Source organism: Ascaphus truei, unplaced genomic scaffold (genome assembly GCF_040206685.1).
Source record: "Ascaphus truei isolate aAscTru1 unplaced genomic scaffold, aAscTru1.hap1 HAP1_SCAFFOLD_526, whole genome shotgun sequence".
NCBI classification, from domain to species: domain Eukaryota; kingdom Metazoa; phylum Chordata; class Amphibia; order Anura; family Ascaphidae; genus Ascaphus; species Ascaphus truei.
The window spans coordinates 214,017-241,581 of record NW_027456857.1 but is presented as its reverse complement, the minus strand read 5'-3'; the positions used below and the strand labels follow the sequence as shown (position 1 = coordinate 241,581).

The 27,565-nt window shown below is 48.9% G+C and overlaps 9 non-coding genes across 9 annotated transcripts; 6 read left to right on the top strand and 3 right to left on the bottom strand.

Annotated features, from left to right (window-relative positions):
• Nucleotides 1–121: 121 nt before the first annotated feature.
• TRNAP-UGG (transfer RNA proline (anticodon UGG)) lies at nt 122–193 on the bottom strand. The gene has a single exon. It is a non-coding gene; the product is annotated as a tRNA-Pro (tRNA).
• Nucleotides 194–4,669: 4,476 nt separating this feature from the next.
• Nucleotides 4,670–4,743, top strand: TRNAT-AGU (transfer RNA threonine (anticodon AGU)). The gene has a single exon. It is a non-coding gene; the product is annotated as a tRNA-Thr (tRNA).
• A 2,905-nt stretch (nt 4,744–7,648) lies between these two features.
• Nucleotides 7,649–7,720, top strand: TRNAP-AGG (transfer RNA proline (anticodon AGG)). The gene has a single exon. It is a non-coding gene; the product is annotated as a tRNA-Pro (tRNA).
• Nucleotides 7,721–8,844: 1,124 nt separating this feature from the next.
• On the bottom strand, nt 8,845–8,916 carry TRNAP-UGG (transfer RNA proline (anticodon UGG)). Its single transcript has one exon. It is a non-coding gene; the product is annotated as a tRNA-Pro (tRNA).
• A 370-nt stretch (nt 8,917–9,286) lies between these two features.
• Nucleotides 9,287–9,360, top strand: TRNAT-AGU (transfer RNA threonine (anticodon AGU)). Its single transcript has one exon. It is a non-coding gene; the product is annotated as a tRNA-Thr (tRNA).
• Nucleotides 9,361–22,823: 13,463 nt separating this feature from the next.
• Nucleotides 22,824–22,897, top strand: TRNAT-AGU (transfer RNA threonine (anticodon AGU)). Its single transcript has one exon. It is a non-coding gene; the product is annotated as a tRNA-Thr (tRNA).
• Nucleotides 22,898–25,141: 2,244 nt separating this feature from the next.
• TRNAP-AGG (transfer RNA proline (anticodon AGG)) lies at nt 25,142–25,213 on the bottom strand. The gene has a single exon. It is a non-coding gene; the product is annotated as a tRNA-Pro (tRNA).
• A 1,194-nt stretch (nt 25,214–26,407) lies between these two features.
• TRNAT-AGU (transfer RNA threonine (anticodon AGU)) lies at nt 26,408–26,481 on the top strand. Its single transcript has one exon. It is a non-coding gene; the product is annotated as a tRNA-Thr (tRNA).
• Nucleotides 26,482–27,366: 885 nt separating this feature from the next.
• TRNAP-AGG (transfer RNA proline (anticodon AGG)) lies at nt 27,367–27,438 on the top strand. The gene has a single exon. It is a non-coding gene; the product is annotated as a tRNA-Pro (tRNA).
• The last annotated feature ends 127 nt before the right edge of the window (nt 27,439–27,565 follow it).

Below are 27,565 nucleotides of genomic sequence, written 5' to 3'. Positions count from 1 at the left end.
ACTGGGAACCTGGCCTGAGACCTGTAATGTAGTATCATGAAGATGCCACGTGAGCAGCTGAAAGAGACACCGTGCAGCAGCAGCCCTGAAACCCTGGAAATTATTAGCTACAGAAAAAGAAGGGCTCGTCCGGGATTTGAACCCGGGACCTCTCGCACCCAAAGCGAGAATCATACCCCTAGACCAACGAGCCAGCTGCAATTCCTGGTGTTAGTGTGGAAATAGAAATGTGTGTGATCTATGTATGACATTGAGTGCTCACTTTTCACTAACATGTAAGAATTAGAGTGTAAGCTTTCTGTAACAATATCACTGAATTGCTGTTGTCCCTGCTGAGTCTTTATTTACTCTCAGATTAAGATATTCTTTTCTATTGTATATTACTACTAGCTGAGAGACCCGGCGTTGCCCGGGATGTGAAGTGTGAATAAGTACGTGTAAATGTTGTATGTGAAAGTTGTAATGTCATGTGAATGTTATGTAATATTAGTTAAAATTGTGTTTGTAAAGCAACAGCAGTAGAAAGCACATGTATATGAGGGCAAATTTGCGAAGTGTATGTTAGTTGCGTGTTGTGTGGGTGAGTGTTGTGTGTGAGTGGTGGTGTGATTAGTGTTTGTGCAATAAATGAGACAGACGGTTAAATTGGCATTGTTAGCAAAATACATTTTATTTGAACGAACAGCTGAGTTCCAGTGGTAGGTGTTTTGTCAGCGGAGGGGGTGTGGTAGCAGGAGATGTGTGGCGTGCGGTGTCCTCCGGAGGAGGAGCGTGTGTGCCGGTGCCGATGGTGTTTGGCAGGAGATCTGTGGCGTTCGCTGGCCTTCGGAAGAGCTCCGTGCGGGCCGGTGCCGAAGTGAGTACCTAGCATAGTGTGTGTTTGTTTGTTGGGGGCGTTTGTTTGGTGGGAGATCTGTGGCATGCCGTGGTCTCCGGAGGAGGACCGTGCGTGCCGGTGCGGATGGTGTTTGGCGGGAGATCTGGCGTGCGGTCTCCTCCGGAGGAGGAGCGTGTGGGCCGGTGCCGATGGTGTTTGGCGGGAGATCTGTGGCGTGCGGGCCGGTCCGCGGCCCGTACAGTGTCTGAGGTAGCGGGAGGGAGATGTGTGGCGTGTGGTCCGGTGCCGATGGTGTTTCAGTGTAGGCCGCAGCCCGTAGAGGGTGTGCGGTTGCGGGAGGGAGATCTGTGGCGTGCGGGCTGGTCCGCGGCCCGTAGAGTGTCTGACATAGCGGGAGGGAGATGTGTGGCGTGTGGGCCGGTGGCGATGGTGTTGTAGTGTAGGCCGCGGCCCGTAGAGGGTCTGCAGTAGCGGGAGGGAGATGTGTGGCGTGGGGGGGGGGGTCGACGGTGGTGTTTTGAAGAGGCAGTGTGCAGTGTTTGGTGTTGTGTGAATGTCTGTGTGTGCAGTGTTTGGTGTTATCGTGCGTTGTGTGTAGGTGATCGTGCTGATTCTGTACCTGATTCGGCAGTTGTGAGGTAGCAGACGGTGAGGGTTTTGAGAGCTGTGAAGCGTGGCATGCAAAGCGTTCCCAAAGCTCAGTGAGGGGTGGGACAGTGTGGAAGTGGTAGCTCAGTGAGGGGTGGGACAGTGTGGAAGTGGTAGCTCAGTGAGGGGTGGGACAGTGTGGAAGTGGTAGCTCAGTGAGGGGTGGGACAGTGTGGAAGTGGTAGCTCAGTGAGGGGTGGGACAGTGTGAAAGTGGTAGCTCAGTGAGGGGTGGGACAGTGTGGAAGTGGTAGCTCAGTGAGGGGTGGGACAGTGTGGAAGTGGTAGCTCAGTGAGGGGTGAGACAGTGTGAAAGTGGTAGCTCAGTGAGGGGTGGGATAATGTGGAAGTATTAGCTCAGTGAGGGGTGGGATAGTGTGGAAGTATTAGCTCAGTGAGGGGTGGGACAGTGTGGAAGTGGTAGCTCAGTGAGGGGTGGGACAGTGTGGAAGTGGTAGCTCAGTGAGGGGTGGGACAGTGTGGAAGTATTAGCTCAGTGAGGGGTGGGATAGTGTGGAAGTGGTAGCTCAGTGAGGGGTGGGACAGTGTGGAAGTGGTAGCTCAGTGAGGGGTGGGATAGTGTGGAAGTATTAGCTCAGTGAGGGGTGGGACAGTGTGGAAGTGGTAGCTCAGTGAGGGGTGGGACAGTGTGGAAGTATTAGCTCAGTGAGGGGTGGGACAGTGTGGAAGTGGTAGCTCAGTGAGGGGTGGGACAGTGTGGAAGTATTAGCTCGGTGAGGGGTGGGACAGTGTGGAAGTGGTAGCTCAGTGAGGGGTGGGACAGTGTGGAAGTATTAGCTCAGTGAGGGGTGGGACAGTGTGAAAGTGGTAGCTCAGTGAGGGGTGGGATAATGTGGAAGTATTAGCTCAGTGAGGGGTGGGATAGTGTGGAAGTATTAGCTCAGTGAGGGGTGGGACAGTGTGGAAGTGGTAGCTCAGTGAGGGGTGGGACAGTGTGGAAGTGGTAGCTCAGTGAGGGGTGGGACAGTGTGGAAGTATTAGCTCAGTGAGGGGTGGGACAGTGTGGAAGTGGTAGCTCAGTGAGGGGTGGGACAGTGTGGAAGTATTAGCTCAGTGAGGGGTGGGACAGTGTGGAAGTGGTAGCTCAGTGAGGGGTGGGACAGTGTGGAAGTATTAGCTCAGTGAGGGGTGGGACAGTGTGGAAGTGGTAGCTCAGTGAGGGGTGGGACAGTGTGGAAGTGGTAGCTCAGTGAGGGGTGGGACAGTGTGGAAGTGGTAGCTCAGTGAGGGGTGGGACAGTGTGGAAGTGGTAGCTCAGTGAGGGGTGGGACAGTGTGAAAGTGGTAGCTCAGTGAGGGGTGGGACAGTGTGGAAGTGGTAGCTCAGTGAGGGGTGGGACAGTGTGAAAGTGGTAGCTCAGTGAGGGGTGGGATAATGTGGAAGTATTAGCTCAGTGAGGGGTGGGATAGTGTGGAAGTATTAGCTCAGTGAGGGGTGGGACAGTGTGGAAGTGGTAGCTCAGTGAGGGGTGGGACAGTGCGGAAGTATTAGCTCAGTGAGGGGTGGGATAGTGTGGAAGTGGTAGCTCATTGAGGGGTGGGACAGTGTGGAAGTATTAGCTCAGTGAGGGGTGGGATAGTGTGGAAGTATTAGCTCAGTGAGGGGTGGGATAGTGTGGAAGTGGTAGCTCAGTGAGGGGTGGGACAGTGTGGAAGTATTAGCTCAGTGAGGGGTGGGACAGTGTGGAAGTGGTAGCTCAGTGAGGGGTGGGACAGTGTGGAAGTATTAGCTCAGTGAGGGGTGGGACAGTGTGGAAGTGGTAGCTCAGTGAGGGGTGGGACAGTGTGGAAGTATTAGCTCAGTGAGGGGTGGGACAGTGTGGAAGTGGTAGCTCAGTGAGGGGTGGGACAGTGTGGAAGTATTAGCTCAGTGAGGGGTGGGACAGTGTGGAAGTATTAGCTCAGTGAGGGGTGGGACAGTGTGGAAGTGGTAGCTCAGTGAGGGGTGGGACAGTGTGGAAGTATTAGCTCAGTGAGGGGTGGGATAGTGTGGAAGTATTAGCTCAGTGAGGGGTGGGACAGTGTGGAAGTGGTAGCTCAGTGAGGGGTGGGACAGTGTGGAAGTATTAGCTCAGTGAGGGGTGGGACAGTGTGGAAGTGGTAGCTCAGTGAGGGGTGGGACAGTGTGGAAGTGGTAGCTCAGTGAGGGGTGGGACAGTGTGGCATTGGTGTTGGACGCAGGCCAATGAGAGTCAGTGAGGGGTGGGACAGTGTGGCATTGGTGTTGGACACAGGCCAATGAGAGTCAGTGAGGGGTGGGACAGTGTGGCATTGGTGTTGGACGCAGGCCAATGAGAGGTGTGCGGGGGCGGGCATGGCCTGAGCCGGAGTGACAGGCCAAAGGTGCTATGCGATTGGCCCTTGGGACGCAGACATACAGTGCTTTCACAAATATATAGTAGAAGATGGGGTGTGACTGCTGTAGCAGATACGTTCATTGTGTAGATTACTCGGTCTCCTATTTTGTGACAATTACAGAGCGTTACTTTTTATTCAGTGTTTCTTATTTGTTAGTCAGTATTAATAAACTGTTTGTATTATTTGGGATGGGAAGCTGTATTTCTATCAGTTTGATACAGGGGCTGTGAGGTGAGTGCAGGTACCGGGCACTATACAGCAGGGGCTGTGAGGTGGGTGCAGGTACCGGGCACTATACAGCAGGGCGCTGTGAGGTGGGTGCAGGTACCGTGCACTATACAGCAGGGCGCTGTGAGGAGGGTGCAGGTACCGTGCACTATACAGCAGGGTGCTGTGAGGTGGGTGCAGGTACCGGGCACTATACAGCAGGGGCTGTGAGGTGGGTGCAGGTACCGGGCACTATACAGCAGGGTGCTGTGAGGTGGGTGCAGGTACCGGGCACTATACAGCAGGGGCTGTGAGGTGGGTGCAGGTACCAGGCACTATACAGCAGGGTGCTGTGAGGTGGGTGCAGGTACCGGGCACTATACAGCAGGGCGCTGTGAGGTGGGTGCAGGTACCGGGCACTATACAGCAGGGTGCTGTGAGGTGGGTGCAGGTACCGGGCATTATACTGCAGGGTTCTGTGAGGTGGGTGCAGGTACCGGGCACTATACAGCAGGGCGCTGTGAGGTGGGTGCAGGTACCGGGCACTATACAGCAGGGCGCTGTGAGGTGGGTGCAGGTACCGGGCACTATACAGCAGGGGCGCTGTGGCTTAGTTGGTTAAAGCGCCTGTCTAGTAAACAGGAGATCCTGAGTTCAACTCTCAGCAGCGCCTGATAGATGTTCTTTTATCAACAAGCAAAGTATTAATATACTGTAGTGTCCTCTGAGATGGAAATAAATGTGTGTGACCCAGAGCCCGCGCAGTGTGACATTAAATACTTCCCTTTACCTAATGTGTAAAAATTAGCTTGTAAGCTTTTTTAAGACTGTATCACTGGATTTTTTTTCTATGCATGTGATAGAGACAGAACTATAAAATATTGTATATTTAACCATTTTTATATTTTTCACCTTTATTATAGTCCTCGTTGTAGATGGGATTCACGTGATTCAGAAACTGTTTCTTCCGCTGGGATCCATTTTAACTGGCCAGACGTGTCAGAAATAGATCTCTGTCCGGTGCTTCATTTCTACTGAAAGGATCAACAAGGATCCATATACAAATAAAAGGAACTTTCTTCTTCTTCTATTATTTTCACAGGTGACTCAGCCCATCACCTGAGATCCATATTACGTACAGTGAGAAGGATTGAGGGTGGGCGCAGGGGTGAGTCTCACCCTACCTCAACCTCCTGCATAGGGTTCTAGAGTTACAGAACGGAAGGTACCAGGCTGGGGATACATCAGTCACCGGATTTCCCCCCCGACAGAGTCTGATATTAATCCTCAGATTATGTGAGGAAACGGAAACTATTCCAGTTCTGTGATTATGTGGATTTCATCTTCTACAAAAAGGAGAAAAAACGTATAAACCTTTTACTATTGTAACAAGCCTGGTTCATATGAGACGAGGACGCAGAATGAGAAAAAAAGGTTGTTTCTAACAAATAAGGAAGAAGTGGATACAAATTGCACACTCCATATCTGTGTGTAAAGAATGACATTAATGAGGATGGGGATAAAATAAGATTTTGTGCTGAATTAAAGATATTAGTGTTGCTCGGGAATTCTAAGAAACCAGAAAATACTGAGATATTTTTAATGGATAATTACATTTTTAGTTTCTCAATTAAAAAAAAATGTTTATATATTTTTATTCTACTGCTGTTTGGAAAACTATATTTTTGGTTTTTCCATCAGGCACAAAAACATACACATTTTCTCCAGTTTCCCCTCTGGTGCATCCAACAAAAATGATTGTAAAAGAGGATCATTCAGAAGAAGTTACCAAATGGGAAAATCTTCCAATATGAACATACTACAACTGCTCAGCCGTTACTCTCCCCAGACTGCTCAGCCATTACTCTCCCCACACTGCTCAGCTGTTACTCTCCCCACACTGCTGAGCCGTTACTCTCCCCACACTGCTCAGCCGTTACTCTCCCCACACTGCTCAGCTGTTACTCTCCCCACACTGCTCAGCCGTTACTCTCCCCACACTGCTCAGCCGTTACTCTCCCCATACTGCTCAGCCGTTACTCTCCCCACACTGCTCAGCCGTTACTCTCCCCACACTGCTCAGCCGTTACTCTCCCCACACTGCTCAGCCGTTACTCTCCCCACACTGCTCAGCCTTTACTCTCCCCACACTGCTCAGCTGTTACTCTCTACATACTGCTCAGTCGTTACTCTCCCCAGACTGCTCAGTCGTTACTTTCTCCAGACAGATCAGTCGTTACTCTCCCCAGACTGCTCAGCCGTTACTCTCCCCAGACAGATCACTCGTTACTCTCCCCAGACTGCTCAGCCCTTACTCACCCCAGACTGCTCAGCCGTTACCCCAGACTGCTCAGCCGTTACTCTCCCCAGACTGCTCAGCCATTACTCTCCCCAGACTGCTCAACCATTACTCTCCCCAGACTGCTCAGCCATTACTCTCCCCAGACTGCTCAGCCATTACTCTCCCCACACTGCTCAGCCTTTACTCTCCCCACACTGCTCAGCTGTTACTCTCTACATACTGCTCAGTCGTTACTCTCCCCAGACTGCTCAGCCGTTACTCTCCCCAGACAGATCACTCGTTACTCTCCCCAGACTGCTCAGCCCTTACTCACCCCAGACTGCTCAGCCGTTACTCACCCCAGACTGCTCAGCCATTACTCTCCCCAGACTGCTCAGCCATTACTCTCCCCAGACTGCTCAGCCATTACTCTCCCCAGACTGCTCAGATGTTAACGACAAGGGAACTGAGATTCCGTGTGCTAGGGGAGGGGTGCGCAAACTTTTCAGTCTGCGCCCTCCGGCCTGCTCTCCTCGACTGCTCCCCCCCCCCCCCCTCTCTGCTCCGACATCAAATGACGACGCAGGGTAAAGCGCCTGTTTAGTCAACAGGAGATCCTGAGTTCAACTCTCAGCAGCGCCTGGTAGATGTTCTTTTATCAACAAGCAAAGTATTAATATACTGTAGAGTCCTCTGAGATGGAAATAAATGTCTGCGTAAAAATTAGATTGTTAGCCTTTTAAAGACTGTATCACTGGATTCTTTTTCTATGCATGTGGTAAAGACAGAACTATAAAAAATTGTATATTTAACCATTTTTATATTTTTCACCTTTTTTATAGTCCTCGTTGTAGATGGGATTCACGTGATTCAGAAACTATTTCTTCCGCTGGGATCCATTTTAACTGGCCAGACGTGTCAGAAACAGATCTCTGACACCTCTATTAGAGATCTTTATTGTGTTATTGCAGCTCTGAGCATTATGCCTCCTCCCTCGTGTACACGTCTCATGTCCATGGTATCAGGTCACCGTTGCCCTTGCTCACACCGGTGAGAAAAACTCAACATACTAAGTCTCAGAAAGTTAAACTTTGACCCTTTTTGGGAGACATTGCAGTCAGTGATTCTCCCGGGATATACCTGGTGTTCCTGCAGCCGCTGTGCGCAGGTCTGTGCTGCGCTATCATTCTCCCCTCACAGAAGCAGCAGCCTGTGCTGGGAATGTAATATGATGCTGCCTCTGTCCTGCTGCTGATGTGGCTTCCAACTACACATATGGAATATGGTTCTGTCAGCTGGCTCGTTGGTCTAGGGGTATGATTCTCGCTTAGGGTGCGAGAGGTCCCGGGTTCAAATCCCGGACGAGCCCCTCTACTTTTATAGCTGTATGAAGACTGTTATATACTTTTACATTTACATTTGATCAAGTTTTATCACTCCCAATTAAGCGATTACTATACAGAGACAAATTTCCTTAGCCAATTCCAATCTGGCTTTCACCCCTTAGGCTGCGGCCCCAGTGTTGGCTGCTGCACGGCACAGCTTAAAACCGCGATCTGCGGTCTGTAGGGTGCGATGGGAGGGGATCACAGCTGCACGCACCGGCAGGCGCACGTGCAGCACCTACACCAGGGCCGTCGCCTAAGGCATGGGACATAGTGGACTTGAAGCTCGCTGAAGCGCGCTCCTGCTCTGTCTCGCCTGCTGAAAATTTAGCTTTTTCCTGTCCTTGCAGGCGAGGCAGTGAGCGCGATCAGGGGGCGGGGCGGAGGCGGAGCGGAGGCGTGCAAGAAGGCGGAGCAGGAAGCGGGGCTAGTCCCCCGCTCCCATTAGATGGGAGCGGTCCCCATTAGATGGGAGCGGTCACGTGACTGCTCCTCCGCTTCCCCAAGCGGCAAATTTCAAACCTGCCTGTCTCGGCAAAGTTTCTCAGCCTCCGCACGCATCAGCACGCATGCAGAGGGGGAAACTATAGCCGCGCTGATGACAGATGCAGGGGCTTTATGCATCTGCTCAGCGCGGCTCAGCGACCCTTAAACTCACTATGTCCCAGGCCTAAGGCTGTGTCTATGCTGATCACGCATGCGCACATAAGCGTGGGTAGGCGCAATGCGTGCAAAGACCAAAAAAATTGTCTTTGTCGAGCGATGGGCCGGTCATATGCGCAGTTCAGCCAATGTGGGCAAAACACTCATGTGATGTCACGGGCACGCCCTCACCACGCCCCATATCGCGGAACAAGGCACTATCTGCCCTTCTATTGGCTGCCCGCCGACCATATGATCGCGTCGCGGCAAGGAAAGACAAAATTCTTGTCTTCCCTGCCAGCGAACGTGTGATGGGGCTGTGGTGTGTGGCGAGCAGTGGCGGTCACTGGGAACCTGGCCTGAGACCTGTAATGTAGTATCATGAAGATGCCACATGAGCAGCTGAAAGAGACACCGTGCAGCAGCAGCCCTGAAACCCTGGAAATTATTAGCTACAGAAAAAGAAGGGCTCGTCCGGGATTTGTACCCGGGACCTCTCGCACCCAAAGCGAGAATCATACCCCTAGACCAACGAGCCACCTGCAATTCTGCTTGCGAGTATGGAAATAGAAATGTGTGTGATCTATGTATGTTTATATATATATATATTTATTCAGTGTTTCTTATTGTTATTCTGTAATAATAAACTGTTTGTATTATTTGGGAATGGGAAGCTGCATTTCTATCAGTATGATACAGGGGCTGTGAGGTGGGTGCAGGTACCGGGCACTATACAGCAGGGTGCTGTGAGGTGGGTGCAGGTACTGGGCACTATACAGCAGGGTGCTGTGAGGTGGGTGCAGGTACCGGGCACTATACAGCAGGGTGCTGTGAGGTGGGTGCAGGTACCGGGCACTATACAGCAGGGTGCTGTGAGGTGGGTGCAGGTACCGGGCACTATACAGCAGGGTGCTGTGGCTTAGCTGGTTAACGCGCCTGTCTAGTAAACAGGAGATCCTGAGTTCAACTCTCAGCAGCGCCTGATAAATGTTCTTTTATCAACAAGCAAAGTATTAATATACTGTAGTGTCCTCTGAGATGGAAATAAATGTGTGTGACCCAGTGCCAGCACAGTGTGACATTGAGTACTTCCCTTTAGCTAAAGTATATAAAATTAGATCATAAGCTTTACTAATATATACTAATACTAGTATAATATATAATATAATATATAATATAATATATATATATAATATACTAATACTAATATAAACTAATGTTTATATATATATATTTATTCAGTGTTTCTTATTGTTATTCTGTATTAATAAACTGTTTGTATTATTTGGGAATGGGAAGCTGTATTTCTATCAGTATGATACAGGGGCTGTGAGGTGGGTGCAGGTACCGGGCATTATACAGCAGGGTGCTGTGAGGTGGGTGCAGGTACCGGGCACTATACAGCAGGGCGCTGTGAGGTGGGTGCAGGTACCGGGCACTATACAGCAGGGTGCTGTGAGGTGGGTGCAGGTACCGGCACTATACAGCAGGGTGCTGTGAGGTGGGTGCAGGTACCGGCACTATACAGCAGGGCGCTGTGAGGTGGGTGCAGGTACCGGGCACTATACAGCAGGGTGCTGTGAGGTGGGTGCAGGTACTGGGCACTATACAGCAGGATATACCCGGTGTTCCTGCAGCCGCTGTGCGCAGGTCTGTGCTGCGCTATCATTCTCCCCTCACAGAAGCAGCAGCCTGTGCTGGGAATGTAATATGATGCGGCCTCTGTCCTGCTGCTGATGTGGCTTCCAACTACACATCTGGAATATGGTTCTGTCAGCTGGCTCGTTGGTCTAGGGCAGGGGGGCGCAAACTTTTTTCCCTGCGCCCCCCTGCCGGCTGTCCCCTCACTCCCGCGCCCCCCCCAACCCCAACTTACCCTCGCACCGGCGTAATGACGTCACGTTGCCATAGCAACGTGACGTCACATGACATCGCAGCGTCATTTTGACGCCGCGTTGCCATGGCGACGCCGGGAGGAAGCCGCCGGAGCCACGGGTAAGTATGGTTTACAGAGGCCCTGCAGCTCCCCCGGCACTTAATTTAAGTGCCTTCGGGAAGCGCGCGGGGCCTCTGTAAACCCCGCGCCCCCCGGCGGCAGTCTCGCGCCCCCCCTGGGGGTCGCGCCCCACAGATTGCGCACCGCTGGTCTAGGGGTATGATTCTCGCTTAGGGTGCGAGAGGTCCCGGGTTCAAATCCCGGACGAGCCCCTCTACTTTTATAGCCCTATGAAGACTGTTAAATACTTTTACATTTAGATTTTAGTAGTGAACAAATAGAGAGAGAACCCTGTATAGCACTCAGGTTCACGCTCTGATGATAAGTGAGTGATTTAAAACATATTCTTTATTGATAGCATCATATATTAAAATGGTAGATGTTGGAGCAACGTACTGGAGGTAGGTTGATCCTAGATAGTAATAGCCGTATTGGCTCCGGATCAGACGATATCTTATATACCAGATATATCTGTAATAGAACACTGGTAACAGAACAACACAGAGATCCTGATGTGGACCTGTGTGGTAAGTGCGTGCTGATAGGTGTGCTCAAATAGGTACTGAGACTACATATCACTTAATGGCAGGATCTGCGTAAGCCCTTAGTAAGGTGGTAAGTGTGATCTGTAGTTACTAATAAACACTGGGAACAGATATATTGGGATTATCAGTGGTCGTGTGTGCTATCAGCTATGTTACCACTCTGTAGTAATGGTGTGTCTAGCTAAGTGTCAGAATGACCTGAGGTAACCTCGAGGTGCTGTGCTGCAGGGATAAGTGTCCTGCATTGACCTCCTTGGCTATGTGTAACAGGTGGGTTACGCTGACTATGAGCAGAGGGTAAGGTAAAAGGAACCTTTGTCAGGGAGACACTGTAGCTAGAAGATATATAACACTGGTCTTATATCAGAGGGTAAGCTGAAGGTTTGCACAGAGAGTAAACCTTTGTGCTGCTGTCTGAAATACCATGTACAGCAGCGCAGCTTGAGTGTTACTGCAGGTAACTTAAAATCAATACACCTATGGATAGTGAGCACTTACTTTATAAACACTGCACATTAGAGGCTTAAAGTGGCCATCGGGGCACTTTTACCCTGTATATCCTGCACGAGCAGGCTGCCGCATAAACTCGCGGTTAGAGATACATAATGCGGAGGCAGTCACTGGTCTGCGTGTGCACATGGGAGATAGGAGCCGACGCGCGCGTTTCGCGAGAGGCTCTCAAGGCGAATGGTAATGTGATGGATTGGATAAAATGCCTATTTCTTCATCTGTAATACTTTGCTATGATTCCTTACTCAAAATGGCTACCGCAGCTACCCCTCCCTTCAAGTAAGGAAGATGGCATCGAGGAATTCCCCTCAAATGCTGATGTGTCCAAAAAACCTGCAATAACCGGACCATAAACTGCAACAACAAGACCATACAAGGAAAAGACCCAACAAGAACCAATGAGATACTGACATGTGTATTTACACACAACCTTTAGACCTGAGAGAGCTCCTTTTGCATACAATCCCCCAATGCAGCCTCTATATATGAACGTGGTCTGTAGGAATAAAGTCAGACATTATCATTCTGAACGTGTGTCAGCGTGATTTTTTCTCAGTGCACGCATTACCTACGTTGGAAAATAATCTGGACGGGGAGAGATACTCTGTAGATGTTTTCGTGTGATCAAAATTATCCAAATAAGCTGGCGCCCAACGTGGGGCCCTGGGTTGTGAACCAACAGACAGCCGTGCGCAGAGGGACCGGGGTGGACCAAGTGCGGACGCGGCAGGAGACTGATCACCTCTGGAGTACGGTAAGATAACATTTATTATCTACCGATACGCACTGTCTCCGCTTTTGGTCTATTTCTGTGTCTCATACGGCTCTCCGAAGGTCACCTAAAGACAGGTAGATATCTTGCCCAGAGCCCGTTTTAAACTCAAACCTGTTACCTAGACTATCTGTCACCCGGTATATGTTTAAATGTTATATATATGTTAGTCAGTGCCGCAAGTGGGAGCCCGGAGTGGAGTGGGATTTTTGCAGGCTGACTAGGGGTCTTGTCATTGTACGTTGTAAACTTGGTGGAAGGAGGGGTAAAGGGGGAGTAAGGTATAGTCGGTTCAGAGAGGAAACACGGTAATCCCGGTAGTGACTGTGCGGTTGGCGCGTTGCAAGGGAAGGGTGTTAATAAGGCGCGTTACGGTTGGTAGCAGCGCGGAATCCTGCCGATTGATCCCTGAACAACCTTTCCCTCTCTCTCGTAATCAAGTTCTATGTTATGTCCAAAATGTGTTTGTGTATTAGTGTTGAGAATTCATGAGGACGGGTGGGGATTGTTGAGAGTAAAAGAGATAGCCCCTAGACGTTAAACTGTCCGAACTCCTGTTTTTTCCGCGTTAAGGTACGCTTTGCAGTAGAAAAAAGAAAGTGAATAGGAAAGAAATAGCAAGTGAATTTGCCAATAGTTGAGGAAGTTGGTATTGAGGGTTATTTTTATGAAAGGTTTATATGCAGAAATTGGGATACAATTAGATACTGTGTATATTATTTGGAAGGGAAAGAAAGTGTTAAAAGTGAAGGGAAAGAAAGTGTTATAAGTGAAGGGAAAGAAGAAAAAAAAGCAGGGCATTTTTTGCTAGTAATTGCAGTGTAGAGAAAAAAAAAAGTGCAGTATTAACATTTGAGCACAGGCAAGTAAGACAGACAAAGGAGTCTTAGCCTGCCACCTAGTGGTGGAAAGAGAGAGAACAGAACGGAAAAGAATGTGAGTAGCCCTGGTAAAGATTTATTTTTAAGGGGTTTGTTCGTACTGGCCACACGAATGGGTCTTTTAAAACCAGAAAATATTATTTTTCCTTCTGTTCTAATGGCAACTAGAAAGAGGGGTCTTTTTCTGTGGGAGTGAGAAGCTCAGTGAGCACCGTCTTGTGTGTTTTTGAATCCCACAGGGAAACATACCTTACGTTAATATGAGTCAAAAGAATTCTGTTGAGGGACAGAAGGGTCCCGCTGCATTTATTTTATTATTGCCAGGACAGAAGTTAATATAATAACAAGTGAAAAACAAAGCAAGTAAACTGTTTAAAGTATGTGGCATTACTGCAGCAAAAAGCAGGTTACAGCCAGAAGAGTGGCGAAAAATATTGAAAGAAAAGAGAGGAATTTTGAATGATAACAACCTGCTGAAGATAGCAGAAGCCTGGTTTAATGTTTCCACGGCTGTCCAGAGAAAAATGGACCGAGCAGGAGATACAAAAGGGAGGGAAGATTGTTTTAATTATGGTGTGCAGCGCCACGGTGTGACTGATTTATCTATACTCACTCCTTTGTTACCTTCGCTCCCAGCTCCAGCAGCACCCCCACCTATACAACCCACTACCCCGCCCACGAATGACAAACCAATTTTGACTGTTTATGTAGCACAACTTTATCCTCTGCTGCAGGAGGATGGTTCCTATTACGCCCCGACTGTGCCCCTAATGCCCCTGATGCCAGCCCTTTCACCCCAAACAATCACTACCCCAGCGGTAGGGATTCAAGTCTACCCTGACTCAACAATAGCACACAGACCCAGCAGCAGTGTCCACTACAGTACGCCTGGTAGTTTTGACTCAGATAATGAGTCACAGGCCGTTGCACAGGAGGCAAACATGACCTGGAATTTTAACCCCAGACACCCCCCAGGACCCCAAGCAGGTAGAAGGCGCCCCAATAATGTATGTCAAATCACCCCCTTCCTGGTAGACACAGGTGCAGCCAGGAGCGTAATTAGAGCTGCAGACATACCTGACCCTTCCTATTTGTCTGATATTGATGTTTTATGTGTGGGGGTAGATGGCACACCGCGCTCTAGCCCATTAACACGACCCCTGCAGATAGGTCCCTACCCTGAACTATTTGCATGATTTGTAGTTTCCTCTACCTGCCCGCTTAATCTGCTTGGCGCTGATGTTTTATCCAGGTTACAGGCCTCCATAATATTCTCCGAGGACGGCACCATTGATGTAACCTCCCTGCTCTGGGAGTCAGATGTCTCTGCCCTTTGTTCCCTTCCAATACTTTTGGCATTAGCGGACAAACCCTCAGCTGCTAGTATACTGCCCGCTGTCATGGATAGGATCACATCCAAATTATGGTCCACAGGCCCTGAGGATAACGGGCACCTAAGGGTACCGCCCATTGTTGTACAGCTCAAACAAGGGGCCCTGCTTCCCCGTAAACTGCAATACCCCTCTTTTCCTTGTAAAGAAACGCACTGCGAAGGGTGAAGCTGATAAGTATAGAATGGTTCAAGATCCTAAAACAGTAAATGATACAACCATTGTATGATGTTTTAACAACAAATCCCTTCCAGATGACCCCAGAGGCTTCCAAGAATCTCACTGTTCTCAAACAGGTAATATCCTCTGCCCCTGCCTTGGGCCTCCCAGACTATGATTTACCCTTCAAGCTTTTCGTATCAGAATGAAATGGACATGCAACTGGAGTGTTAACGCAGCCACACGCTGGCCGATGTCGACCTATTGGTTATTACTCCAGCCGTCTCGACGCTGTGGCTCGTGGTGGACCATCCTGTCTTCATGCTGTCTTTGCTGCTCAAGCACTGCGGGATAAAACTTCGGATATCGTTCTAGGGCATGACCTCATTCTCCTGGCACCACATGACATTGCTGCTATTCTCAATCAGACACAGCCAAAATATCTGTCCGCTGCCAGACACCTCAGGTTGCAATGCTCGCTTCTCATTCCAGACAATTTCACCCTTCTCTGGTGCCAAGTGCTTAACCCCTCCACTCTTCTTCCACTTCCCAAGGGGGGAGATGTGCAGGGACACGAACAAGAACAAAACACAGTTGGAGTCTACCTACCCCATGATTGCTTCGAACTCATGAAGCTTGAAACAGCTCATCTGCCCACGGTGAGTGAAAAGCCGATACAGAACCCAGATCTAATCCTGTTTGTGGATGGTTCTCGATATGCTGATCAACAAGGCACCTACCATACGGGTTATGCGGTCACCACAGACTCTGTGGTCCTACTGGCAAGCACACTACCGTCAACAGCATCTGCACAAGAAGCCGAACTACAAGCCCTCACTGCAGCGTGTAAACTGGCAGAAAGACAAACGGCGAATATCTACACTGACTCTAGATATGCCTTTGGTGTAGCACACGATTTTGGCGTCATTTGGCAAACCAGGGGATTTCTGACAGCAGCAGGAACACCAGTGAAACACAGCTCAGCCATACAAGCTCTGATGGACGCCCTACTCCTTCCAAGCCATGTGGTCATCCTGAAGGTAAAGCCCATGGGAAACTGAACACAGAAGAAGCCAGAGGAAACCATCTGGCGGATGATGCGGCAAAACAAGCTGCCAGCGGGATACGAGAAGTGGAAGATCGAGTGGACACGACAAGGATGGTTCCGTTAATGCAGAACCTCCCAGTGAATCGAGAATATCTGAAGAAGTAGGCAAGAATCTGCAACAAAGGAAGAAAAGGAAAGCTGGAAGAAAAGAGGTGCATCACCCCAAGAAGGAATTTACGAGTACAAAAAGAAACTTTGTCTGCCATGGGCACTGTATCCTGCTGTGGTACAATGGGCACATGGAGCAGCACATCTCTCGAAGACTCTTATGAATGCACTGATCGACAAATACTATGTGGCGCCTGGAATTACCCCAATGACTAGTAATTTCTGCAAATCATGTACAATTTGTGCAAAGTGTAACCCAGGACGTGTGGAAAAACCACCGCAGAAACACCTTGCAAGGCCCCGCTTTCACTGCTACGCTAGCTAAAGAAATTTGGTCTGCGCTAGGGAACACCCTTGCTTTCCACACCCCATACCATACCCAGAGTAGCGGAAAGGTAGAAAGAATGAATGGCACACTAAAAACTAGAATGTTGAAAATGGCCCAGGAAACAAATATGCCCTGGCCAGATAGTCTACCCATTGCTTTGTTCAGTATTCGATATACCCCACGAGGGGAACATGCTCTAGCCCTATTTGAGATACTGTTTGGTACTGCCCCCAAACTTGGTTGTTACTACCCACAGCAGTTACAGATGCAGTCTGATGTTTTGACCAAATATGTAACTGCCCTAGCGCAAGAACTAACCAATATGCATGGTCGAGTATTTTCTTCTATTCCAGATCCAGATCTAGATACCGGGACTCAAACTCGTGCCCGGAGACTGGGTGCTCGTGAAGAGATTTGTAAGGAAACACTCCCTAGAGCCCAGATATGATGGTCCTTTCCAAGTTCTGTTGACCACAGCGACATCAGTCAAACTAGCTGGCAAGAAGGTTCCAGCTCCCAACGAGGACACCTCAGAAGGAAAATGATGCTATATATCTTTTGCTTGTTGGGTCTAGGGGTGGGGCACAAAAGGTTGCTATCACCAAACATGAAGGGGTAGTCACGTTTTGGTATAATTCATCCAATACACATGTAGCTACCTTCTCCTTTGATTATTGTAATATTGTCAGCTGCCCCTCAACACATTGGCAATGTGTTCTATACAGCAATGTCGGTTTCAGGTCCACTTATATATGTGTAACGGATTCCTACTGGGGAAAGGAATGTGATTACTGGGGAGCAGTAGGATGGAACACGGGAATAGATTGGGGATACCGACCACAAAATGGTCTAACAAGGAAAGACAGGATGGCAAAAGATTCTTGCCCAAATAGGTATCGCAATAGTTATTATTTTTGTTTTGTTTGTGATTATTGTCTGCTGTGTTCTCCCATGTTTTAAAAAGTTCATGACCAAAGCTGTTGACAATAGCACACCTACCTTTTTTCTGCAGTCAGATAATAATATTCCACTCTCGGAAGATGGTCCATTTACTCCGTTACAGTCCCTCCCAGTTAAGTACAATAGTATAAACACATAGGGACAGCATCTGACTTCCTTATGTGCAAAGTCTGTGGCAAGGGGGGTCATGGACAAGCCATGACTCGTCTAACGTACAGCACAAAAGAGTTCCCAGGCACATCTGGACAGATGAGTTAGTATACATCTAGGGACAGACTCAAAAATAGACATTTCAAGGGGGGACTGTGATGGATTGGATAAAATGCCTATTTCTTCATCTGTAATACTTTGCTATGATTCCTTTACTAAAAATGGCTACCGCAGCTACCCCTCCCTTCAAGTAAGGAAGATGGCACCGAGGAATTCCCCTCAAATGCTGATGTGTCCAAAAAACCTGCAATAATTTTTAAGGAAAAGGTGGAATCCATACGGCAGAACATCCCCTCTGTTTCTTCCTCCCATCCTACACCTCTTCCTAACTCTCCTCCTGCCTTCCTTGACTCTTTTTCCACTGTCTCAGAGGAGGATGTGTCGCTTTTGATCGCCTCCTCTCCCTCTACCACTTGCCCTCTTGACCCCATTCCCTCCCATCTCCTAAAACCTCTAGCTCCTACTATAATCCCTACGCTCACACACATTTTTAACTCCTCCCTCTGCTCTGGAACCTTTCCATCCTCCTTCAAACATGCAACAGTCATACCATTACTCAAGAACAACAAGCTTGACCCTACCTGTCTTTCTAACTATCGACCTGTCTCCCTCCTGCCTTTTGCCTCTAAACTCCTTGAACGTCTTGTATTCTCTCGCTTGCTCCATTTTCTCAACACCTATTCTCTCCTAGACCCTCTACAATCTGGCTTCCGCTCTGCTCACTCCACCGAAACAGCCCTCACTAAAATAACTGACGACCTCCATGCTGCCAAAGACAGAGGTCATTACACTCTGCTCATATTACTCGACCTCTCTGCAGCATTTGACACAGTGGACCACCCTCTTCTCCTCCACATTCTCCATACTCTAGGTATTCGGAACAAAGCTCTATCCTGGATCTCATCCTACCTCTCCCATCGTACTTTCAGTGTCTCTTCTGCTAACACCTCCTCCTCCTCTATTGATCTCTCTGTGGGGGTACCCCAGGGCTCTGTCCTGGGACCTCTTCTCTTTTCTCTGTACACACTCTCTCTAGGTGACCTAATAACATCTTTTGGGTTTAAATATCACCTCTATGCCGACGACACACAAATATACTTTTCAACACCTGTCCTTACACCTGCTGTACAAACCAAAGTTTCTGAATGTCTCTCTGCTATATCATCCTGGATGGCCCTCCGCCGCCTTAAACTCAACATGGCTAAAACAGAGCTCCTCATACTTCCTCCCAAACCTGGCCCTACTACCTCCTTCCACATTACTGTTGGAACTACAATCATTCACCCAGTAGCCCAAGCACGCTGCCTAGGGGTCACACTCAACTCCTCTCTCACATTCGCCCCCCACATTCAAAACATTTCTAAAAATTGTCGCTTTTTCCTCCGCAATATAACAAAGATACGCCCTTTCCTCTGTTGCTCGACTGCTAAAACTCTGACTCAGGCCCTCATTCTCTCCCGTCTTGATTACTGTAACCTCCTGCTGTCCGGCCTTCCTGCCTCTCACCTGTCTCCCCTACAATCTATCCTAAACGCTGCTGTCAGAATCACTCTACTCTTTCCTAGATCTGTCTCAGCATCTCCCCTCCTGAAATCCCTCTCCTGGCTTCCGATCAAATCCCGCATCTCACATTCCATTCTTCTCCTCACTTTTAAAGCTTTACACTCTTCTGCCCCTCCTTACATCTCAGCCCTAATTTCTCGCTATGCACCACCCCGACTCTTGCGTTCTGCTCAAGGATGTCTTCTTTCTATCCCCTTTGTATCTAAAGCTCTCTCCCGCCTTAAACCTTTCTCACTTTCTGCCCCACACCTCTGGAATGCCCTTCCCCTCAGTACCCGACTAGCACCCTCTCTATCCACCTTTAAGACCCACCTTAAGACACACTTGCTTAAAGAAGCATATGAATAGCACTGTGGATATTCTGAACACGATACATAAAGCTTGGCCCCCTGCAGATGCACTTACCAGAACTCCCTCGTACTGTCTCTGTACGTTCTACCTACCAATTAGACTGTAAGCTCCTCGGGGCAGGGACTCCTCTTCCGAAATGTTACTTTTATGTCTAAAGCACTTATTCCCATGATCTGTTATTTATATTATCTGTTATTTATTTGATTACCCCATGTATTACTACTGTGAAGCGCTATGTACATTAATGGCACTATATAAATAAAGACATACAATACAATAACAGGACCATAAACTGCAACAACAAGACCATACAAGGAAAAGACCCAACAAGAACCAATGAGATACTGACATGTGTATTTACACACAACCTTTAGACCTGAGAGAGCTCCTTTTGCATACAATCCCCCAATGCAGCCTCTATATATGAACGTGGTCTGTAGTAATAAAGTCAGACATTATCATTCTGAACGTGTGTCAGCGTGATTTTTTCTCAGTGCACGCATTACCTACGTAGGAAAATAATCTGGACGGGGACAGATACTCTGTAGATGTTTTCGTCTGATCAAAATTATTCAAATCAGCAAGTATTGTTAAGGGAACCCTGCAGGTCGGCAGGTATATATAGGGCCTCCAGAGAGATGACGTCATGGATTAACCCCTGGTGCGCTGAGGTGTGCTTGGTGCTGTTGCAGGAACACAGTGAGTATGCCAATGTTAATAACTGCATACCTAGCACACTATGTATTAAGGATCTGACTGTTGTGTTGTCTTGTTATTACTTATTGTCAGATAGATGCACAGTAGAGCAGAAATAGGCTCATTCTGTGCTACAGGGGTAGTGTCAAGGAGATGCCTAATAAATAGTCATTTTATAGTTGTGTGAGGGTTCAGAGATGCCCTACTTAAAGTAATGTCACCACTGGTAGGTGGCAGTAATCAACGTACAGGACTATGGAGTTGCCTGATGCCGTGATGGCAGAGCAAGTAGGATGAGTGGGGGTATTAGTGATCGGATGGGGGAGAGGTGTACAGAAAGACAGTGAAAGTGGAGATATGGTCTGTGTCATAGATACAGCTATGGAGAGTCATGGCAGCTGTCTCAGGGGTGGGGGCTGTCACCGAAAAGGAGTATACAGGAATCCCTCATTGAGACCTCTAGGTGATAGCGTCCCAAGTGTGTAAATCCATTTGGACTCCTTTTGGAGGAGGGCTTTGTCCCAGTCTCCCCTTCTTTGTCCCTGAGTGAGGTGGTCAATTCCACAGAAGGTGACAGCTTTCAGATCCCCGCCATGACACAAGTTGACGTGTCTCGACAGGGGTTTGTCAGCCTTATTCCTGACAGTGCCTATGTGCTCAAGCACCCTCTGTTTGAGACACCTGCTAGTCTTTCCCACGTACACTTTCCCGCATATACACTTGCCTTGGTATATGACACCCGTGCTGAGGCAGTTGATGAAACTGCGTATTTGGTACATTTTAGTGTTGTTCCAGTTCCCAAATTGTTTAGTAGTTTTCATATACTAGCAGGCCTTGCATCGTTGGCAAGTGTAGGATCCCGTAGGTTTGGGTGGCAGCCATGTTCTCGGTGTCTCATCCACAAAGTGGCTATGGACCAGTAGATCCTGCAGATTCTTGGCTCGTCTGCTGGTCATGGATGGATACTCGTTGGTTACTCCTTTCAGGAGGTCATCTGCTCTCAGAATGTGCCAGTGTTTTCTCAGAATATTTCTTGCCAGGGGCCATTCCCGGTTGAATGTGCCTATGAAGCGTATCACTCTGTCCCTCAGATATGGTGGTTTGTCCATGATGAGGGATTTACGTGAGGTGTATTTTGCTCTCTTGTAGGCCTTTTTGATACACTTACGGCTGTACTCCCTGTCCACAAAGCGTTGTGTCATAGTCTTTGACTGTTGGTCAAACTCCTGATCAGTGCTACAGTTCCTTCTTAATCGGAGGAACTGGCCTGTCGGTATGGCGTTGATCTGAGCTCTGGGGTGGTGGCTACTTGCTTCAAGGAGGTTATTGGTGGCTGTAGCCTTGCGGTAGATTGTGGTATGGAGGAAGCCATCAGGGCCCCTAGAAATCTGTAGGTCTAAGAAGCACACGGTGTCCTTATTATATTCCAGTGTTAGGTGGGTGCAGGTACCGGGCACTATACAGCAGGGGCTGTGAGGTGGGTGCAGGTACCGGGCACTATACAGCAGGGTGCTGTGAGGTGGGTGCAGGTACCAGGCACTATACAGCAGGGTGCTGTGAGGTGGGTGCAGGTACCGGGCATTATACAGCAGGGTGCTGTGAGGTGGGTGCAGGTACCGGGCACTATACAGCAGGGTTCTGTGAGGTGGGTGCAGGTACTGGGCACTATACAGCAGGGGCTGTGAGGTGGGTGCAGGTACCGGGCACTATACAGCAGGGGCTGTGAGGTGGGTGCAGGTACCAGGTACTATACAGCAGGGTGCTGTGAGGTGGGTGCAGGTACCGTGCACTATACAGCAGGGTGCTGTGAGGTGGGTGCAGGTACCCGCACTATACAGCAGGGTGCTGTGAGGTGGGTGCAGGTACCAGGCACTATACAGCAGGGTGCTGTGAGGTGGGTGCAGGTACCGGGCATTATACAGCAGGGTGCTGTGAGGTGGGTGCAGGTACCGGGCACTATACAGCAGGGTTCTGTGAGGTGGGTGCAGGTACTGGGCACTATACAGCAGGGGCTGTGAGGTGGGTGCAGGTACCGGGCACTATACAGCAGGGGCTGTGAGGTGGGTGCAGGTACTATACAGCAGGGTGCTGTGAGGTGGGTGCAGGTACCGGGCACTATACAGCAGGGTGCTGTGAGGTGGGTGCAGGTACTGGGCACTATACAGCAGGGGCTGTGAGGTGGGTGCAGGTACCGGGCACTATACAGCAGGGGCTGTGAGGTGGGTGCAGGTACCAGGTACTATACAGCAGGGTGCTGTGAGGTGGGTGCAGGTACCGTGCACTATACAGCAGGGTGCTGTGAGGTGGGTGCAGGTACCCGCACTATACAGCAGGGTGCTGTGAGGTGGGTGCAGGTACCAGGCACTATAGAGCAGGGTGCTGTGAGGTGGGTGCAGGTACCGGGCATTATACAGCAGGGTGCTGTGTGGTGGGTGCAGGTACTGGGCACTATACAGCAGGGTTCTGTGAGGTGGGTGCAGGTACTGGGCACTATACAGCAGGGGCTGTGAGGTGGGTGCAGGTACCGGGCACTATACAGCAGGGGCTGTGAGGTGGGTGCAGGTACTATACAGCAGGGTGCTGTGAGGTGGGTGCAGGTACCGGGCACTATACAGCAGGGTGCTGTGAGGTGGGTGCAGGTACTGGGCACTATACAGCAGGGGCTGTGAGGTGGGTGCAGGTACCGGGCACTATACAGCAGGGGCTGTGAGGTGGGTGCAGGTACCAGGTACTATACAGCAGGGTGCTGTGAGGTGGGTGCAGGTACCGGGCACTATACAGCAGGGTGCTGTGAGGTGGGTGCAGGTACCGGCACTATACAGCAGGGTGCTGTGAGGTGGCTGCAGGCACCGGGCACTATACAGCAGGGTGCTGTGGCTTAGCTGGTTAAAGTGCCTGTCTAGTAAACAGGAGATCCTGAGTTCAACTCTCAGCAGCGCCTGATAGATGTTCTTTTATCAACAAGCAAAGTATTAATATACCGTAGTGTAAGCTTTTCTAAGACTGTATCACTGGATTGTTTTTCTATGCATGTGATAGAGACAGAACTATAACATATTGTATATTTAACCATTTTTATATTTTTCCCTTTTTTTTATAACTGATTTTATTGTTTTTTTGAAAGCATAAATAAACAGTCATAGCATCTATTTTTCAACTTTTTTATAGTCATTGTAATGGTGAAAGGGTTAACCAGGCTCACTAATAAAGGTTAAGCCCACTTGGTTACCCCTGATCCATGTGTTGAAGTCCTAGAGTGTCAGCTCTTGGACCCAGATGTCCTAAATGCATTACTGTGACTGTGTGCAAATTATGCGACATTAAAGATTTATGTGACTTTTGCCTTTCCTGGGGTGCTGGGACCTGGAGATTTCTAAGCTGTAAGTTTCAGGGTGGGTTTGCCGGAGAAAGTCTTTACAGAATGTGTCTATGTATCTCGGTTCCGGAGTTATGGGATACTCCAAAAGTTGGATCCGGGAATCGAGTGAGATTCTCGGATACAGCCAAGCACTTTGCTCCCATCAGACTCTGACTCTGAAAACGTTCTTACGACTCACCGCCAGGATTCCTGCTGCAGCCTCATCCAGACCAGGTAAGGGGGCATGAAGGGGTTAATGTATACCTGCAACCATACACTGGGTCCCTAGAATAGAGAGGGGTTCCTTGTATAAGGAGAGGTGCCCAGATAGATGCCCAGGTACCCTGAACCTGGTATAGGGGTTCAGGGGGAGCCCCAGCCAAATGATAAAGCTGAGAGTAATTTCTTGTGTGTAAAAGTTTTAAAAAGTTATTTCTAAAGTGCGCCAAGAATGAGGCGAGTGAGTGTAGGTAATATATACCCTCACTCCCTCCCTGACACCAGAATAGGGACTTATATATGTTACCCCACCCCAGACGGGACACAGTATATTTTATTAAAGAGTTATATTTAATAGGTATATGTACTGATAACCTGTAAATGAGCTGTGGGATTTCCAAGTCCTGGATTCCGAGGGACCAGATAACTACCAAGCTTGGTGCCTCTGTGTCTGTGCGGAGTCCGGACATGAAAGCCTCAGGGATGCCAAGGTGTTAGAACAGGAGGGTACTGCAGTTCTGCCTGAGTACCCGCATCCTGGGCTAACACAGGGCTATCCGGCCACCATGTGCCAGAACCCAGACTCTGTGGAGCCTGGGCAGCGAGTGGGCTCAGTATGCAAAGAGGAAGAGGTGTCACGTTGGTGGATGCCTCTTTACAGACTGATAAAAGGTGCCCTCCCGGCTTTACAATACCGGCAAATCGGTGATTGGCTGGCAGGAGAATTCCCACGCTCTGATAGGCTGTAGAAGTTGGTGAATGAGACCCTGAAACCCATAAGGAGACTTGCAGCCAATCAGGAGCGCAGATTCCAAGCGCCAAACCAACAGCGGGAAATTCAAAGATGCTCTGTGCTGAATAGACACGAGCCGGCTTCAAGGATTTTGACTCAAGAATTTTGACTCATGTCCCATTTCTGAAGAACATAGCGGTCGTGTCTGGCATTGCACGCCGAAATCAGTTGCAGGACTTTCGTGAGTACCTACCGGTCATTGGAAAGGGCTCCTACAGAGGTCATTTTTGTGAATTTTATTTAAAAGATTGTGTGTATGTCTTTTTCTGAATGAAATTACAATTTATTTTACCTCCTTGCTTTGCTCAATCAATGATCCCGGTATAAAGAGGTGTTAAATAACCCGGTCTCCCGTGACAGTCCTCGTTGTAGATGGGATTCACATGATTCAGAAACTATTTTTCCGCTGGGATCCATTTTAAAGGGTCAGATGTGTCAGAAATAGATCTCTGTGTGGTGCTTCATTTCTACTGAAAGGATCAACAAGGATCTATATACAAATAAAAGGATTTCATCTTCTACAAAAAGGGAAAAACACGTATAAACCTTTTACTACTGTAACAAGCCTGGTTCATATGAGACGAGGACGCAGAATGAGAAAAAAAGGTTGTTTCTAACACATAAGGCAAAATTCTTGTCTTCCCTGCCAGCGAGCGTGTGATGGGGCTGTGGTGTGTGGCGAGCAGTGGCGGTCACTGGGAACCTGGCCTGAGACCTGTAATGTAGTATCATGAAGATGCCACGTGAGCAGCTGAAAGAGACACCGTGCAGCAGCAGGCCTGAAACCCTGGAAATTATTAGCTACAGAAAAAGATGGGCTCGTCCGGGATTTGAACCCGGGACCTCTCGCACCCTAAGCGAGAATCATACCCCTAGACCAACGAGCCAGCTGCAATTCTTCATGTGTGTGGAAATAGAAATGTGTGTGATTTATGTATGACGTTGAGTGCTCACCTTTACCTAACATGTAAGTATTAGAGTGTAAGCTTTCTGTAACAATGTCACTGAATTGCTTTTGTCCCTGCTGAGTATTTACTCTCAGATTAAGATACTCTTTTCTCTTGTATATTACTATGGGGTGTGACTGCTGTAGCAGTTACGTTCATTGGGTAGATTACTCGGTCTCCTATTTTGTGACAATTACAGAGCGTTACTTTTTATTCAGTGTTTCTTATTGTTTGTCTGTATTAATAAACTGTTTGTATTATTTGGGATGGGAAACTGTATTTCTATCAGTATGATACAGGGGCTGTGAGGTGGGTGCAGGTACCGGGCATTATACAGCAGGGTGCTGTGAGGTGGGTGCAGGTACCGGGCACTATACAGCAGGGTGCTGTGAGGTGAGTGCAGGTACCGGGCATTATACAGCAGGGTGCTGTGAGGTGGGTGCAGGTACCGGGCACTATACAGCAGGGTGCTGTGAGGTGGGTGCAGGTACCGGGCATTATACAGCAGGGTGCTGTGAGGTGGGTGCAGGTACCGGGCACTATACAGCAGGGGCTGTTAGGTGGGTGCAGGTAACGGTCACTATACAGCAGGGCGCTGTGAGGTGGGTGCAGGTACTGGGCATTATACAGCAGGGTGCTGTGAGGTGGGTGCAGGTACCGGGCACTATACAGCAGGGTGCTGTGAGGTGGGTGCAGGTACCGGGCACTATACAGCAGGGTGCTGTGAGGTGGGTGCAGGTACCGGCACTATACAGCAGGGCGCTGTGAGGTGGGTGCAGGTACCGGGCCCTATACAGCAGGGTGCTGTGAGGTGGGTGCAGGTACCGGGCACTATACAGCAGGGTGCTGTGAGGTGGGTGCAGGTACCGGGCACTATACAGCGGGGCGCTGTGAGGTGGGTGCAGTTACCGGGCACTATACAGCAGGGGCGCTGTGAGGTGAGTGCAGGTACCGGGCACTATACAGCAGGGTGCTGTGAGGTGGGTGCATTTACCGGCACTATACAGCAGGGTGCTGTGAGGTGGGTGCAGGTACCGGCACTATACAGCAGGGTGCTGTGAGGTGGGTGCAGTACCGGGCACTATACAGCGGGGTACTTTGAGGTGGGTACAGGTACCAGGCACTATACAGCAGGGTGCTGTGGCTTAGTTGGTTAAAGCGCCTGTCTAGTAAACAGGAGATCCTGAGTTCAACTCACAGCAGCGCCTGATAGATGTTCTTTTATCAACAAACAAAGTATTAATATACTGTAGTGTCCCCTGAAATGGAAATAAATGTCTGCGTAAAACTTAGATTGTTAGCCTTTTAAAGACAATATCACTAAATTATTTTTCTATGCATGTGGTAAAGACAGAACTATAAAAAAATGTATATTTAACCATTTTTATATTTTTCACCTTTTTTATAGTCCTCGTTGTAGATGAGATGCACGTGATTCAGAAACGATTTCTTCCGCTGTGATTCTTTGTACTTTTTCTATCCTCCAGTACCTGGGAATCTCTCCTCCTGCATATCACTATGCCCTCCCTACTGCCTTTTCTGGTTACTGTTTCCTCACTCCTTTGTGAACGTCTCTGTTCTCTCCAACTTCCCCACTCCCCACTGCCCCATTAGTTATACACCTCTCTCCCAACAACTTCTTTACCCCTCAATAAAAAACACCCACACAAATCCTCTATTCACACCCTCTATTCATACCCTTTCTTTAGTTTTTTATTCAGTGTTTCTTATTGTTAGTCTGTATTAATAAACTGTTTGTATTATTTGGGAATGGGAAGCTGTATTTCTATCAGTATGATACAGGGGCTGTGAGGTGGGTGCAGGTACCGGGCACTATAAAGCAGGGGCGCTGTGAGGTGGGTGCAGGTACCGGGCACTATACAGCAGGGTGCTGTGAGGTGGGTGCAGGTACTGGGCACTATACAGCAGGATATACCCGGTGTTCCTGCAGCCGCTGGGCGCAGGTCTGTGCTGCGCTATCATTCTCCCCTCACAGAAGCAGCAGCCTGTGCAGGGAATGTAATATGATGCGGCCTCTGTCCTGCTGCTGATGTGGCTTCTAACTACACATCTGTCAGATGAATCTGTCAGCTGGCTCGTTGGTCTAGGGGTATGATTCTCGCTTAGGGTGCGAGAGGTCCCGGGTTCAAATCCCGGACGAGCCCCTCTACTTTTATAGCCCTATGAAGACTGTTAAATACTTTTACATTTAGATTTTAGTAGTGAACAAATAGAGAGAGAACCCTGTATAGCACTCAGGTTCACGCTCTGATGATAAGTGAGTGATTTAAA